We start from the raw sequence: 16,325 nt of genomic DNA on the forward strand, positions 1-16,325 counted from the left end.
TCAGGCGCTGCCCTGAATTTGATGGACTTGGAGTTTGCCAGGCGCTGTGGTTTTTTCTTGGAGCCCTTGCAGTATCCTATTCCATTGAGGGGAATTGATGCTACGCCTTTGGCCAAGAATAAGCCTCAGTACTGGACTCAGTTGAACATGTGCATGGCTCCTGCACATCAGGAGGATATTCGCTTTTTGGTGTTGCATAATCTGCATGATGTGGTCGTGTTGGGTTTGCCATGGCTACAGGTCCATAATCCAGTATTGGATTGGAAATCAATGTCTGTGTCCAGTTGGGGTTGTCAAGGGGTACATGGGGATGTTCCATCGTTGTCAATTTCTTCCTTTACTCCTTCTGAAGTCCCTGAGTTTGTCGGATTACCGGGATGTATTTGATGAGCCAAAATCCAGTGCCCTACCTCCTCATAGGGATTGTGATTGTGCTATTAATTTGATTCCTGGTAGCAAGTTCCCTAAGGGACGACTTTTCAATTTATCTGTGCCAGAACACGCCGCTATGCGGAGTTATACAAAAGAGTCCTTGGACAAAAGGGCATATTCGCCCGTCGTCGTCACCATTGGGAGCAGGGTTCTTTTTTGTGGCCAAGAAGGATGGTTCTCTGAGACCTTGTATAGATTACCGCCTTCTCAATAAAATCACGGTCAAATTTCAGTACCCTTCGCCTCTACTGTCTGATTTGTTTGCTCGGATTAAGGGGGCTAGTTGGTTCACCAAGATAGATCTTCGAGGGGCGTATAATCTTGTGTGTATTAAACAGGGCGATGAATGGAAAACAGCATTTAATACGCCCGAGGGCCATTTTGAGTACCTGGTGATGCCATTCGGGCTTTCTAATGCTCCCTCTGTGTTTCAGTCCTTTATGCATGACATCTTCCGAAAGTATCTGGATAGTTTCATGATTGTATATTTGGATGATATTTTGGTCTTTTCGGATGATTGGGAGTCTCATGTGAAGCAGGTCAGAATGGTGTTCCAGGTCCTTCGTGCTAATTCCTTGTTTGTGAAGGGATCTAAATGTCTCTTTGGAGTTCAGAAGGTTTCCTTTTTGGGCTTCATTTTTTCCCCTTCTACTATCAAGATGGATCCTGTTAAAGTTCAGGCCATTTATGATTGGAGTCGGCCTACATCTGTGAAGAGCCTTCAGAAATTCCTGGGCTTTGCTAATTTTCACCGTCGCTTCATCGCTAATTTTTCTAGTGTTAAACCGTTGACTGATTTGACCAAGAAGGGTGCTGATGTGGTGAATCGGTCCTCTGCGGCCGTTGAACCTTTCAGGAGTTGAAACGTCGTTTCTCTTCGGCTCCTGTGTTGTGTCAGCCAGATGTTTCGCTCCCTTTTCAGGTCGAGGTTGATGCTTCTGAGATTGGAGCAGGGGCTGTTTTGTCTCAAAGAAGTTCTGATGGCTCTGTGATGAAGCCATGTGCTTTCTTTTCTAGAAAGTTTTCGCCTGCTGAGCGTAATTATGATGTTGGCAATCGGGAGTTGTTGGCTATGAAGTGGGCATTCGAGGAGTGGCGACATTGGCTTGAGGGAGCCAAGCATCGCGTGGTGGTCTTGACGGATCACAAGAATCTGACTTCTCGAGTCTGCCAAGCGGTTGAATCCTAGACAGGCTCGATGGTCACTGTTTTTCTCCCGTTTCGATTTTGTGGTATCATACCTTCCGGGTTCTAAGAATGTGAAGGCTGATGCCCTTTCTAGGAGTTTTGTGCCTGATTCTCCGGGAGTCCCTGAGCCGGCTGGTATTCTCAAAGAGGGGGTAATTCTGTCTGCCATCTCCCCTGATTTGCGGCGGGTGCTGCAGGAGTTTCAGGCTGATAGACCTGACCGTTGTCCAGCGGAGAAACTGTTTGTCCCTGATAGATGGACTAGTAGAGTTATTTCTGAGGTTCATTGTTCGGTGTTGGCTGGTCATCCTGGGATTTTTGGTACCAGAGATTTGGTGGCTAGGTCCTTTTGGTGGCCTTCCTTGTCACGGGATGTGCGTTCTTTTGTGCAGTCCTGTGGGACTTGTGCTCGGGCCAAGCCCTGCTGTTCTCGTGCCAGTGGGTTACTTTTGCCCTTGCCGGTCCCGAAAAGGCCCTGGACGCATGTTTCCATGGAATTTATTTCTGATCTTCCGGTCTCTCAAAGGATGTCTGTCATCTGGGTGGTTTGTGATCGCTTTTCTAAGATGGTCCATTTGGTACCCTTGCCCAAATTACCTTCCTCCTCTGATTTGGTTCCATTATTTTTTCAGCATGTGGTTCGTTTGCATGGCATTCCGGAGAACATTGTGTCGGACAGAGGTTCACAGTTGGTTTCTAGGTTTTGGCGGTCCTTTTGTGCTAAGATGGGCATTGATTTGTCTTTTTCTTCGGCTTTCCATCCTCAGACAAATGGCCAAACCGAACAAACCAATCAGACCTTGGAAACCTATCTGAGAGGCTTTGTTTCTGCTGATCAGGATGATTGGGTGACCTTCTTGCCATTGGCTGAGTTCGCCCTTAATAATCGGGCTAGTTCGGGTACTTTGGTTTCGCCTTTTTTTTGCAATTCTGGTTGTCATCCTCGTTTTTCTTCAGGGCAGGTTGAGCCTTCTGACTGTCCTGGTGTGGATTCTGTGGTGGACAGGTTGCAGCAAATTTGGACTCACGTAGTGGACAATTTGACGTTGTCCCAGGAGAAGGCTCAACGTTTCGCTAACCGCCGTCGCTGTGTTGGTCCCCGACTTAGTGTTGGGGATTTGGTTTGGTTGTCTTCTCGTTATGTTCCTATGAAGGCTTCTTCTCCTAAGTTTAAGCCTCGTTTCATTGGTCCTTATAAGATTTCGGAAATTCTCAATCCTGTGTCATTTCGTTTGGTCCTTCCAGCTTCTTTTGCCATCCATAATGTGTTCCATAGGTCGTTGTGGCGGAGATATGTGGCGCCTATGGTTCCCTCCGTTGATCCTCCTGCTCCGTTGTTGGTCGAGGGGGAGTTGGAGTATGTGGTGGAGAAGATTTTGGATTCTCGTATTTTGAGACGGAAGCTTCAGTACCTGGTTAAATGGAAGGGCTATGGTCAGGAGGATAATTCCTGGGTTGTTGCCTCCGATGTCCATGCTGCCGATTTAGTTCGTGCCTTTCATTTGGCTCGTCCTAATCGGCCTGGGGGCTCTGGTGAGGGTTCGGTGACCCCTCCTCAAGGGGAAGGTACTGTTGTGAATTCCGTTCTCGGGCTCCCTCCTGTGGTCATGAATGGTACTTTGGTGAGTTCTGTCCTTGGACTCCCTCTGGTGGCTTTGAGTGGAACTGCTGGTCCTTGAGGTTGGCTTTCTCAGCTGCCCTCGTTTATTGCTATGCTGGCCTCCCTATTTAACTCCACTCAGATCGTTACTTCATGCCAGCTGTCAATGTCTCAGTACTGGTTCAGATCTCTCTTGGATTTCTCTGATGACCTGTCTACTCCAGCAGAAGCTAAGTCCCTGCTAGTTCATTTGTTATTCATTGCTTTCTGAATATATTTCTTAGTACATGCTAAGTTCTAGTCCAGCTTGCTATCATGATATTTCCTTGCTAGCTGGAAGCTCTGGGGGTGCAGAGTTGCACCTCCACACCGTGAGTCAGTGTGGAGGTCTTTTTGCACACTCTGCGTGGTTTTTGTAGTTTTTTGTGCTGACCGCATAGTTCCCTTTTCTATCCTCTGACTATTTAGTGAAGACTGGCCTCCTTTGCTAAAACCTGTTTCATTCCTGTGTTTGTGACTTTCCTCTTAACTCACAGTCAATATTTGTGGGGGGCTGCCTTTTCCTTTGGGGAATTTCTCTGAGGCAAGGTAAGGCTTTATTTTGTATCTTTAGGGGTAGTTAGCTCTTAGGCTGTGAAGAGGCGTCTAGGGAGAGTTAGGTACGCTCCACGGCTATTTCTAGTGTGTGTGATAGGATAAGGGTTTGCGGTCAGCAGAGTTCCCACTTCCCCAGAGCTTGTCCTGATTTCTAGTTTAACCATAAGGTCATTCCGGGTGCTCCTAACCACCAGGTCTATAACAGAGAGCACAACAGAATTTCAGAGATTGTAGACAGTGGAGCTGAAGTCAAGATGGTTGATGCTGAGTTTTCTAGAACTCATGGGCTTGCTTGCTCAACCTTAGTTAAGCTCATTACTTGGTAATGGTGGAATCCCTTACTGACATGACAAGGAAGGGGTCTGATTTTTCTAAATGATCGAATGCTGCTCAGCAGGCTTTTTCCTCCTTCAAGAGTTGTTTTGACACAGCACCTATACTCTGTCAACCGGAAGTTTCTCAACCTGTCATAGTAGAAGTGGATGCGTCGGAGGTGGGGGTTGGGGCTATACCGTCACCTGGTAAATGGGGTCCATGCGCCTTCTTTTCCCAAAAATTATTATCGACTGAGAGAAATTATGACATGGGTAATAGGGAGCTTCTGGCAATTAAATTGGTGTTCCTGTAATGGCGATATTCGTTAGAGGGCCAGTCCATCTTATTACGGTTATCATGGACCACAAGAGCCTGTCATATCTTCAATTGGCTAAACGTCTCAACCCAAGGCAAGTTAGGTGGTCACTGTTTACTAGATTCAAATTTGTGGTCACTTTTCATCCAGGAGTTAAAAAACACCAAGGCTAATGCTTTGTCCCATAGCTTACCAGGTGGTGGTGATCATGAGAACCTTGTCTCAATTCTACAGAAGGGAGTAGTTATTACAGCCTTGTACCCTGACCTGGAGGGAGAGGTGTTGGATGCTCAGGGATATGCACCTGCCTTTCGGGGAGATTATTTGTACCATATAATTTGCGCGTAAAGCTATATAGGAACATCGTAACTCCGTGCTTGCTGGTCATCCAGAGGGTAAGGCAACCGCAGACCTCCATTCTCGTTGTTTTTGGTGGCCATGGTTGCATCGGGATGTAGTTGAACAGGTGTCTGCTTGCAGTGTTCGCGCGCGTTCTAAAGTATCGCATACCTGTCCGTCTGGTTCTCTTATTCCACTGCCCATTCCTAGTAAACCATGGACACACTAGTCCATGGATTTTATTAGTGACCTTCCGGTATTGGCAGCCAAGATGGTGTTTTGGTGGTTGTAGATAGGTTCAGTTAAATGGTGCATTTCATGGCATTACCGGGACTTCTGAACAGGGTCAGACTGGGTCACCGGGACACCGGAGAATCCTCCGGTGGGCCCCGCTCCCAGCCCCAGCTCCTTCATTTGTGCCTGCCCTGCATGCTCCTAGCGTGTGTCCAGCAGTGCGCACTTTATTGTATAGTCGGCACCGGCTGGCAGACTGCACAGGTGATGGGAAGTGCATGCGCAGCTCCTTCACATCACCTGCTGTCGCTGCCGGACTTCTGTAACTCTGCCAGGAGAGCTCTGGGTGCGTGCCGACCCTCACTTCAGCCAGACAAGTCAGCGGAACAGCTGACTGTGCGGCTGAGTCTGAGAGGAGACACGCACACAACAGCTGACCCGCAGTCACCCGTTTCCTGTACTGTATCTCTCTGCTCCTCTTCCACAAAGCCCTGGGCAGCAGAGTAAACACTGATTGGCTGCAATTCATAGTAAACACCATAAACAGAAACAACTCAAGAACACCAAATGTACTTTTTTCTGTTCGCCACAATTCCACAAAAAAAGCTATAGCAAGTGATGAAAACCACATCTATCCCAAAATCGTACTAACAAAAACAATGTCTCGCCCCCAACAGAAAGCTATGATACCGCTTCCCTGTGTGTAATAAAATACGCAGCAGTCGCCGTCTTCTGCCGCTGTGTCGTTCTTCTGTCTTCTTCATTGCAGTGGAATATGGCCACCGGTAAGTATTTTACTACACACACTGGACCTATATTACTGCTCTCCTGTGTGGTGCAGTATGTAGAGATGTATGTATAGATGCTTACAAACATTTACCTAATAAGGTATAAAGTGACTAGAAGATGAGTGAAGAAAAAAAAATAATTTTTATTTATTAACATGTTAAAAACAGACAATATTATATAAAAAGACAGAAAGATGTAATAATGGGATCTCCAAAACAAGTCAGGGCATGACACTTGAAGGGTGATGGTTTTGTGATCTCACAGCAACTGGAAAGCGGCCCTATAGGCTGGTTAGGTGGACTTGCTGTAATGGATGGACACGATAAGGCGTCTCATTGTTTCCTTACACAATCCTTACCAAAAAAAAGGGAACCCTGACCAGAAGAAAGAACAGTAATGATCATCCCACAAAGTGCCCAAACTGCCAAAGATTAAGTTACTAACACAGGCTACAGAAAAAGTGCAATAAGTTACATCTCTGCTGTGGTGTCTATAAATCATGAGCATAAAGTACAAAGAGACCACTACATGGCAGTCAGTTATAAGGGTAGGTAAGCAGTACATGCAAGAGATGTAGAAACTAGATTAGCACATAATACAGCTGGTCGAAGACCAGTCAGTTTACCTGAATTTAGTAAATGAGGGCTTGGGCAGCCTGGGGAGATGATGGTGTCCCGTCCTGCGCCCGACGAGCGCCGTTTCGCATGACTGCTTCTTCATAAAGGGGGGCGTGATGGAGACTAGGTAGGGGAGTAGGTTTTTATATCCTAAGGGCGGGTGTAAAGTAATTAGGAGGGCGGAGTGGTAAGCAGCAGAGGGTGGGAATGGGGAGATTGTCAATGGTCTTTGTTCGGCGCCCATCACTTTTCAAGTGTCACGCCCTGACTTGTTTTGGAGGTCCCATTATTACATCTTTCTGTTTTTTTATATAATATTATCTGTTTTTAACATTATGTTAATAAAAAAAAAAAAATGTATACTATTCACTTATCTTCTAGTCACTTCATACCTTATTAGGTAAACGTTTGTAAGCATCCATGATCGAAGTGCTATTGCCAATTTAATTGTTGGATTATGGGATTAATAAATATCTCTGTGCTTAGTAAACAGATTATCTGCAACTTTACTCTAATGGATTTCAAAGCCAGGGAACGCTCCTGGCAGTCTAAGGTATCACATTTTTTCAGACAGGGGACCTCCACCCCTTCCTCTGATACTAATAAAACTGTTAAGGAAACAATTCGACTATATAGGAATGCTCTATACAAGAAGACCAAAATATGGTGGAACAAATCCTCTCTTGAGAATTATATGAGCCAACAAATCATTCCACGTGGTTTGAGGGTACAAGTTCATCCTTCATTTGACTTTAAAGATGAGGTCCAGCTCAAGAGGTGGACCTCAGCAGCTACCACCTGCTCTTTAGATTTTATCCTATTCATTATTGACAAAAACACTCTTTCCCTAAAGAGCATTGATGAAAATGTTGAAGAATTAGAAAGGACACTAGTGAAAGACCTACCGGTGGAGGATTTTGATAAAATATTAGTTGACATCAATAAAGACCTTGACAAATGGGAAAGTGAGATATCACAAAGTAAACTTAAAAAATACCAAAGAGATCTAAATGACTATGATAGTAACAAAGTATACCGTTGGCAACAGAAAAAGACAACGAGAAGACCAAACCAAGACAATTCCAAACCTGCAACATCTCACCATAGGACTCAGTCCGAAAGTTCAGCTCAATCGATGTCGGACATGAATACCTCGGCAATTGACAATGAAGCATCGAATAATGAATCAATAAGCACTAGACTAAGGGTACTGTCACACTGTGCAATATTCGTCGCTGCGACGGCACGATCCGTGACGTCGCAGCGTCGTATGAATATCGCTCCAGCGTCGTAGACTGCGGTTACACTTTGCAATCACGGCGCTGGAGCGATGCCGAAGTCCCCGGGTAACCAGGGTAAACATCGGGTTACTAAGCGCAGGGCCGCGCTTAGTAACCCGATGTTTACCCTGGTTACCAGCGTAAACGTTAAAAAAACAAACAGTACATACTCACATACATTCCGGTGTCTGTCCCCGGCGTCTCAGCTTCTCAGCACTGTGTAAGCACAGCGGCCGGAAAGCAGAGCGGTGACGTCAGACGTCACCGCTGTGCTCGCTTTCTGGCCGGCGCGCACAGTGCAGAGAAGCTGAGACGCCGGAGGACAGACACCGGAATGTATGTGAGTATGTACTGTTTGTTTTTTTAACGTTTACGCTGGTAACCAGGGTAAACATCGGGTTACTAAGCGCGGCCCTGCGCTTAGTTACCCGATGTTTACCCTGGTTACAAGCGAACACATCGCTGGATCGCTGTCACACACAACGATCCAGCGATGTCAGCGGGTGATCAAGCGACGAAAGAAAGTTCCACACGATCTGCTACGACGTACGATTCGCAGCAGGGGTGTCTGATCGCAGTAGCTGTCAGACACTGCGATATCGTATGGATATCGCAGCAACGTCACGAATCGTACCGTCGTAGCGATCAAAGTGTGATAGTGTGACAGTACCCTTAGATGCAATAAACACCTACCTGACATTTTTACAAAGTCCAAATCAGCTAAAAACTTTGGAGAACACCAAGAGGTAATTAACCTATCTTCACACACTTTGTCAAATGCACAACTCAATTTATTGGAAAAAGGTCCATCTTTCTCCCCTTCATGTCATTTAGATACGTTTTCAGTGGTAAGAGATCTACATCTCTTTGCCAGAAAATTGACTTTCAAAAAATTGCACAATAAAAACATGAACCACGACATCTTTACCTCTGCCGATGAGAGAGAAGCTCTAAGAAATCTAGAAGCTCTATTGGAAGAGAACACCTTGGAGATCAGTAACTTTCCCCACAATTTATTTAGCAAAAAATTTCCCCCCCATTAGCACGGTATCAGCTATAGAGGTTTTTACCAAAATTGTTACATCTGAGATAGAAACACTCCAAAAATCTCCATTCTGGGCATCCAATAAGAAACAGGAGAGATTGGCTCTGGCCAAATTACAGTCTCTTCCTGACGTAGTCTTCAAACCTGCTGATAAAGGGGGAAACCTAGTCATATGGCCAACCCCCTATATGAAAAGCAGGCTTTGAGACTGCTAAATGAACCTGACTGCTTCAAAAAACTACTCACAAATCCCCTTTCAAATTTTCATAATCAAGCTTTTGACCAGGAAATTGTTCCTTAAAAAATGCTGGAACATGTCAAGAATCTTCATCCCGAATTGCCAACTTTATATCTGGTCCCCAAGATTAACTAAAACCTACTAGATCTGCCAGGGAAACCCATAATATCGGGCAACGGCGGCCTGTGTGAGGTAATTTGTGACTTGATTATTACCTGAAACCACTGGTGACCACTCTTCCCTCTTACATACAAGACACCACGGCAGCACTACAAAGACTAGATTATATATACCTTGAAGACCATAAGCTGATGGTAACTGCCGATGTAGAATCATTATATACTTCCATCAGGCATGAAGATGGCCTAAAAGCCGTATTGTGGTATCTTCAAATGAGCAACCTGGCATCCCCTCTGGCTAATTTGATTCTGGCCCTACTAGTCTTTATTCTCACCCATAACGTTTTTACGTTTAATAATAAAATTTATCTACAAACTCAGGGGACCTCCATGGTAGCCTCTTGTGCCCCCTTATATGCCAACTTGTTTCTGGGGGCGTGGGAGAGGACCATTTTCCAGGGAGATGACACTGGGGAGATACAAAGCATCCAGGGATAGATGCATTATATAGACGATATCTGTTTCATCTGGGAAGGTACGGTAGACAATTTGCATCTCCTCATGGACAAACTAAATCAAAATAATCAGAACATAAAACTAACCTACAAGTTTGGCAAGGACCTGGAATTTTTGGACCTAAAAATCTTTACAATGCCAAATGGGATGATTGCAACAGATTTATACAGAAAACCCACCTCAACCAACTCCTTTCTACACGCCACTTCTTCCCTCCCACCAGCAACCATTAAGGATATTCCAACTGGCCAATTTTTAAGAGCCAAGAGGATCTGCTCGGAAAGTGGTGACTTTGAAAAACAAGCCCTTGACTTGACAAATAGATTCTATGACAGAGGTTATTGCAAACGGTCCATCAGATTTGGCTATAAAAAGGCAAAAAAACCCCCCCAAGAGAACAACTACTATACCCTAGGCACAAGGATGCGCGCTCCCAAGACGGCCAGGTAAGATTTATTTCCTCATATCACAATCGATGGAAAGACCTAAGGCTAATACTTAGGCTAGGTTCACATTGCGTTAGTGGGTGATCGCTAACGGACAGCGTTGCACGGCGAAAATGTCGCAATTAACGCCGTGCAACGGGTCCGTTAGCGCACCCATTGACAGCAATGTAAATTTCGCCTGTAGTGCATCACTAGCGCGTGCCTATTTCGGCTTGCGCTAGCGATGTGCCGTTCTTTTGCAGCGTCCGCGGCGCGCCAGAGGTCCGTTCCCCGCTCTCGCAGATCGGGGATCTGCGAGAGCGGGGACGTTAGCGTGACCCCTAAACGCGGCCCCTACAAAAACATTGCGTTAGGGCAATCCGTTTAGCGCTTGCGGATTGCGCTAACGCAATGTGAACCTAGCCTTAATAAGCACTGGCACATCCTTATGACAGATCCGGTCTTAAAACAAGGTCTCCCTCCACATCCACTAATGGCAAAAAGAAGCCGCAATCTCAGGGATATACTGGTTCATAGCCACTATGACCCCACAACTAATTCAACATGCTCAATTCCACTACAAGGCTTCTTTCCCTGTAGCTTATGTAAAGCATGCATTAACCTAAAAAAGGCCAAAAAATTTACCAATTCTGATGGATCCAAATCATTTACCATCAGAAAACATCTTACATGCTCCACCCAAGGGGTCATATACCATGCAACTTGCCCTTGCAATTTGATATACAGTATATTGGCTTAACATCGCGGGAACTCAAAATTAGGGTGAGGGAACACATTAGAGACATAGAGAAATCTAAGACCATTGAAGATATTTCTCTACTTAAAACCCTACCCCGTCGTTTTAAAATACACCACAATTCCCAATCAAGAGGCCTTATTTTTAAAGCCATAGAACAAATTGACCTGGGCATCAGAGGGGGGGACTTAAGCAAATTATTAGCGCAACAAGAGAGTAGATGGATCTACCGCCTGAACACCATCACACCCTCTGGCCTAAATGAAAATCATGGCTTTGCTTCCTTTTTATAGGAAACACGGCCTGAACACTATAACACCCTTTCGCCCGAGTGAAAATTATGATTTTGTTTCCTTCCTATAGCAGACATCGTTTCCTAATAATAATAACAACAACAATCCAAGTTTTAATTGGTCGCTAGGTTTTAATTAATTCTTTTTTATCTTCTTTCCCTCTTCATCACCCCTAACTATTTATCATTTCATTTGTATATTTACCCTACCATCATTTTTAACTTACCCGTAGGTATCCTAGGCTTTCCTTTCTGGGCCACTTGTTCTCCAAAGGATTGGTGTATGGACCGTTTCTTCCTTCCTGTCTCCTGTTTTGACGCAGCCCTAATGGTCGGTTCCTGGCGGCTCTTTTCAAGAAAAATCATCCCAGCTGGGAAATAAAGTTGAGAGGACAAGAAAAGGAAATTTCTTTACACAAGGGACTTATATGGACACTCCATCATTATGTAATATTCCATCTCACAGCACCTTCACTCCATCCATGTGTTTATAATTACGGATATTATTTTATTTCATTTATTTTTTCTCCACACAATTTCTTTAACTTGCTCCCTTTTCATAATTTTCCTTTTAGCACCTTTCAAGCCCCTCCATTTCCACTCACCCATCCATATTATTACAAATATTTTTTACTAAACATATTCACCTTCAGCTTGTAAGGCCAATTCAGCACCCACCTCTTAAACCCTTCTCTTTTTTGGCCTTTAACCGCACTTAGCCTTATTTGTTCTTTTTCACACGGCGCACATAATGGCACCGGTCCTCTTTTCAAAAGATATAGTTTCCCCCTCCTTACCCTCATGATTTCCTTTTCTCCTCCATCCTCCCATTTTACTTCCCTCTTCTTTGTTGCTTACTGTTCATCCACGGCCGCGGAGAACAGGATGAATGGAGGGGGCGGTACTATACTTTGTGTCTCTCACACTCACAAGCCCTCTCCTTCTGGCTAGTGCGCATGCGCCGGTCTCATATCTCCACTTGCGTTCCGATCAGCGCCAGTTCCATGACACGCGGTGCGCTCCACTGCGTGTCATGAGGCGCAGGACCGGGAGTCCCCTTGGCTGTGGGAGCTTTGACCAGCTGCATGCGCCATTACCACTGCCAGATACACCTCCGCAACTCCTTCACCCTACGCACGTAACCCCGCCCTCTCCTTTGACTTCACATGTGCTGGGGATGTATCCAACTGCACCCTGGCGCCGAACAAAGACCATTGATAATCTCCCCATTCCCACCCTCTGCTTACCACTCCGCCCTCCTAGTTACTTTACACCCGCCCTTAGGATATAAAAACCTACTCCCCTACCTAGTCTCCATCACGCCCCCCTTTATGAAGAAGCAGTCATGCGAAACGGCGCTCGTCGGGCGCAGGACGTGACACCATCATCTCCCCAGGCTGCCCAAACCCTCATTTACTAAATTCAGGTAAACTCTGACTGGTCTTCGACCAGCTGTATTATGTGCTAATCTAGTTTCTACATCTCCTGCATGTACTGCTTACCTACCCTTATAACTGACTGCCATCAAGTAGAGGATCGGTGAGCTCTCCCGTGTGGTGTAGTATATAGAGGATCTGTCAGCTCTCCCGTGTGGTGTTGTATATAGAGGATCTGTCAGCTCTCCCGTGTGGTGTTGTATATAGAGGATCTGTCAGCTCTCCCGTGTGGTGTTGTATATAGAGGATCTGTCAGCTCTCCTGTGTGGTGTAGTATATAGAGGATCTGTCAGCTCTCCCGTGTGGTGTTGTATATAGAGGATCTGTCAGCTCTCCCGTGTGGTGTTGTATATAGAGGATCTGTCAGCTCTCCCGTGTGGTGTAGTATATAGAGGATCTGTCAGCTCTCCCGTGTGGTGTAGTATATAGAGGATCTGTCAGCTCTCCTGTGTGGTGTAGTATATAGAGGATCTGTCAGCTCTCCTGTGTGGTGTGGTATATAGGATCTATCCGGTGTTGTATTTTTAAACTGCATGGTGGGCCCCAAGAATGATTTTTCTCTGGTGGGCCCAAGGTACTCCAGTCCGACGCTGCTTCTGAATGCTAAGACTATCGCTCAGGTTTTTGATAATGAGATCATGAAGCTTCACGGTGTTCCCTCCGATGTTGTGTTACATCGGATGACCCAATTTGTTTCCAAGTTCTAGAAAGTTTTCTGTTCTCGACTGGGGTGCCGCTGTTCTTTTCCTCTTCTTTCCATCCTCAGTTGCATGGACATTCCGAACGCATTAATCAGAATTTTAGAGGCTTATCTCAGGTGTTTTCTCTCTGAAAACCAGGAGGATTGGGCATCTTCCTTACCGTTGGCCGAGTATGCTATTAATAATCATTGCCAAGAATTTACCGGCAGGTCACTATTTATTTGTGCATACGGTTTCCTTCCACAGTTTGGTACTTTTAGTGAGGGAGGGGGCTTCAGGAGTTCCTGAGGAGGAACGTTTTGCTTTATCTTCCTCCTCTGTGTGGCAAGGGGCTCAGAGTAATTTGAGGATCATGGGAGACAGGTAGAAACGTATTGCTGACAGGAAACACTCGACAGGTCCAGACCTAAATGTGAATTACTTTTTGTGGATATCAACCAGGAATATGAAGTTGAAGATCCCTTCCTGGAAGCTGGGACCTAGGTTTATTGGTCCCTTTAAAATAACCACTGTCATTAATGCTGCAGCTTTTCTTCTTGAGTTACCTCAGGCTCTTAAGATCCACAAGGTGTTCCACAGGTCTTTACTCAATAAATATGTAGAACCTCTTGAGTCATCTCCCTGCTGCCGCTCTCAATCCTTACTGATGGTAATTTGGAGTTCCAGATTTTGATGATTGTTTATTCCCATCTTCAGCGTTGTTTCCTGTTGTACTTCATGCACTGTAGGTGTTATGGTCCAGAAGAGAGGATGTGGGTTTCTCAATCAGAGGTGAATTCCCCTAGGCTGGTTCGTTCGTTCCATGCCTCATCCTGAGAAACTAGGTCCTGAGGCCACTCATACAAGGGGAGGGTACTGTGCATCAGTCAGTTATTCTGGATCCGGCTACAGAAGGTCATTGCGCTGAGCTCTGCAGGCAATTTCTGGATCTTGTATCTCTGTTGCAAAGTGATATCCTTCTCCCTCTAGGACATAGCAGTGATCTTCACTACTGCTGATTAACACACCTTTGCTGGATGTTTACATTCCTTTAGTCGCTTCAGCAAGGAGCCGGTGATAGTTCTACTATTTCCCTTTGTCTGGTTGGAAGTACTTGTAATCAACTAGTTCCTTCTTGGTGTTCTCTTGGAAGGATAGCTGGCGTGACCTCTTTGGTGTCTTCTCAAGCTAAGTGTATTCCCTACTATGTTTACCTCATTTGTTTTTAGTTGTAGTGGGGGCTGACTAGTGATTACCCCATCCTTCTCCAGGGTCAGCCAGGGATTAGGCTCCTGCTCGACGATAGTTGAAGAACCAGGAGTGGCTACTTGGTTTTTACTAGAGCTTCTCATAATGGAGTTAGGCTTGTACAGCAGATAGCCGTCGGGTAACAGTCCTGGGCAGTCCCTGGTACTGTAGAAGCTCACCCAATGGGTCAGGATGGCAGTCAAGGACATGGATTCGGAGTCACGGGCAGTACAGGATTTGGATACTGGTAGACCAGCTATAGGAGAATATACAGATGGTATGGATTCTGGCTCACCCAGATGACAGACACTGATCCTTGTTCAAACAGTGCAGATTTTGAGACAAGCCAGGAAGGACACTGGTGCTAATTCAATCAACACAGGTTTCAGGAACATATTTAGACAACATGGGAATCAGGAACAGGTTATGGACCAGGGGCCTGGCTACATACTACTTACATACACAGACTAAGTAGAGAAAATACAGGAGTTGTTCAGGCACCTCCCTACTAACGCTGCCGTCACAATAGCAGTATTTGGTCAGTATTTTACATCAGTATTTGTAAGCCAAAACCAGGAGTGGAACAAAGAGGAAAAGTCTAATAGAAACATATGCACCACTTCTGCATTTATCAGCCACTCCTGGTTTTGGCTTACAAATACTGATGTAAAATACTGACCAAATACTGATAGTGTGATGGCAGCCTAAGGAGGGTGCTTTACATACAAGTGCTTCTCACAATAACAGAAAATCATCAAAAAGTTAATGTATTTCAGTTCTTCAATACAAAAAGTGAAACTCACATATTATATAGAGTCATTACAAACAGAGTGATCTATTTCAAGTGTTTCTTTCTGATAATGATGATGATTATGGCTTACAGCCAATGAAAACCCAAAAGTCATTATCTCAGTAAGTTAGAATACCTTATAACACCAGCTTGAAAAATTATTTTAAAATCGAAAATGTTGGCCTACCGAAATGTATGCTCAGTAAATGTGCTCAATACTTAGTTGGGGCTCCTTTTGCATCAATTACTTCATCAATGTGGTGTGACATGGAGGCGATCAGCCTGTGGCACTGCTGAGGTGTTATGGAAGCCCAGGTTGCTTTGATAGCAGTCTTCAGCTCGTCTGCATTGTTGGGTCTGGTGTCTCATCTTCCTCTTGACAATACCCCATGAATTCTCTATGAGGTTAAGGTCAGGTGAGTTTGCTGGCTAATCAAGAACAGTGATACTGTTATTTTTAAACCAGGTATTGGTACTTTTGGCAGTGTGGACAGGTGCCAAGTCCTGCTGGAAAATGAAATTTTCATCTCCAAAAAGCTTGTCGGCAGAGGGAAGCATGAAGTGCTCTAAAATTTCCTGGTAGACAGCTGCACTGACTTTGATCTTGATAACACACAGTGGACCTGCACCAGCAGATGACATGGCTCCCCAAACCATCACTGATTGTGGAAACTTCACACTAGACCTCAAGCAGTTTGGATTGTCTGTCTCTCCACTCTTCCTGCAGACTCTGAGATATTCATTGCTAAATGAAAAGCAAAATTCACTTTCATCTGATACGTGTGTGTGTGGTGGCTCTTGCAGCAATGACTCCAGCAGCAGTCCACTCCTTGTGAATCTTCCCGAAATTTTTGAATTGCCTTTTCTTAACAATCCTTTCAAGGCTGTGGTTATCGCGGTTGCTTGTGCACCTTTTTCTACCACACTTTTACCTTCCACTCAACTTTCCATTAATATGCTTGGATACAGCACTCTGTGAACAGCCAGTTTCTTTAGCAATGTCCTTTTGTGGCTTCCCCTCCTTGTGGAGTGTCAGTGACTGCTTTATGGACATTTATCAAGTCAGCAGTGT

At 45.1% G+C, this 16,325-nt stretch overlaps 1 long non-coding RNA gene across 1 annotated transcript in view; it reads right to left on the reverse strand.

Moving 5' to 3' along the window:
• LOC143767729 (uncharacterized) overlaps positions 1-16,325 on the reverse strand; it is a 400,410-nt gene that overhangs the window by 346,233 nt on the left and 37,852 nt on the right. The window lies entirely within an intron of this gene.

The sequence above is a fragment of the Ranitomeya variabilis genome, chromosome 4 (genome assembly GCF_051348905.1).
Source record: "Ranitomeya variabilis isolate aRanVar5 chromosome 4, aRanVar5.hap1, whole genome shotgun sequence".
Taxonomy (NCBI): domain Eukaryota; kingdom Metazoa; phylum Chordata; class Amphibia; order Anura; family Dendrobatidae; genus Ranitomeya; species Ranitomeya variabilis.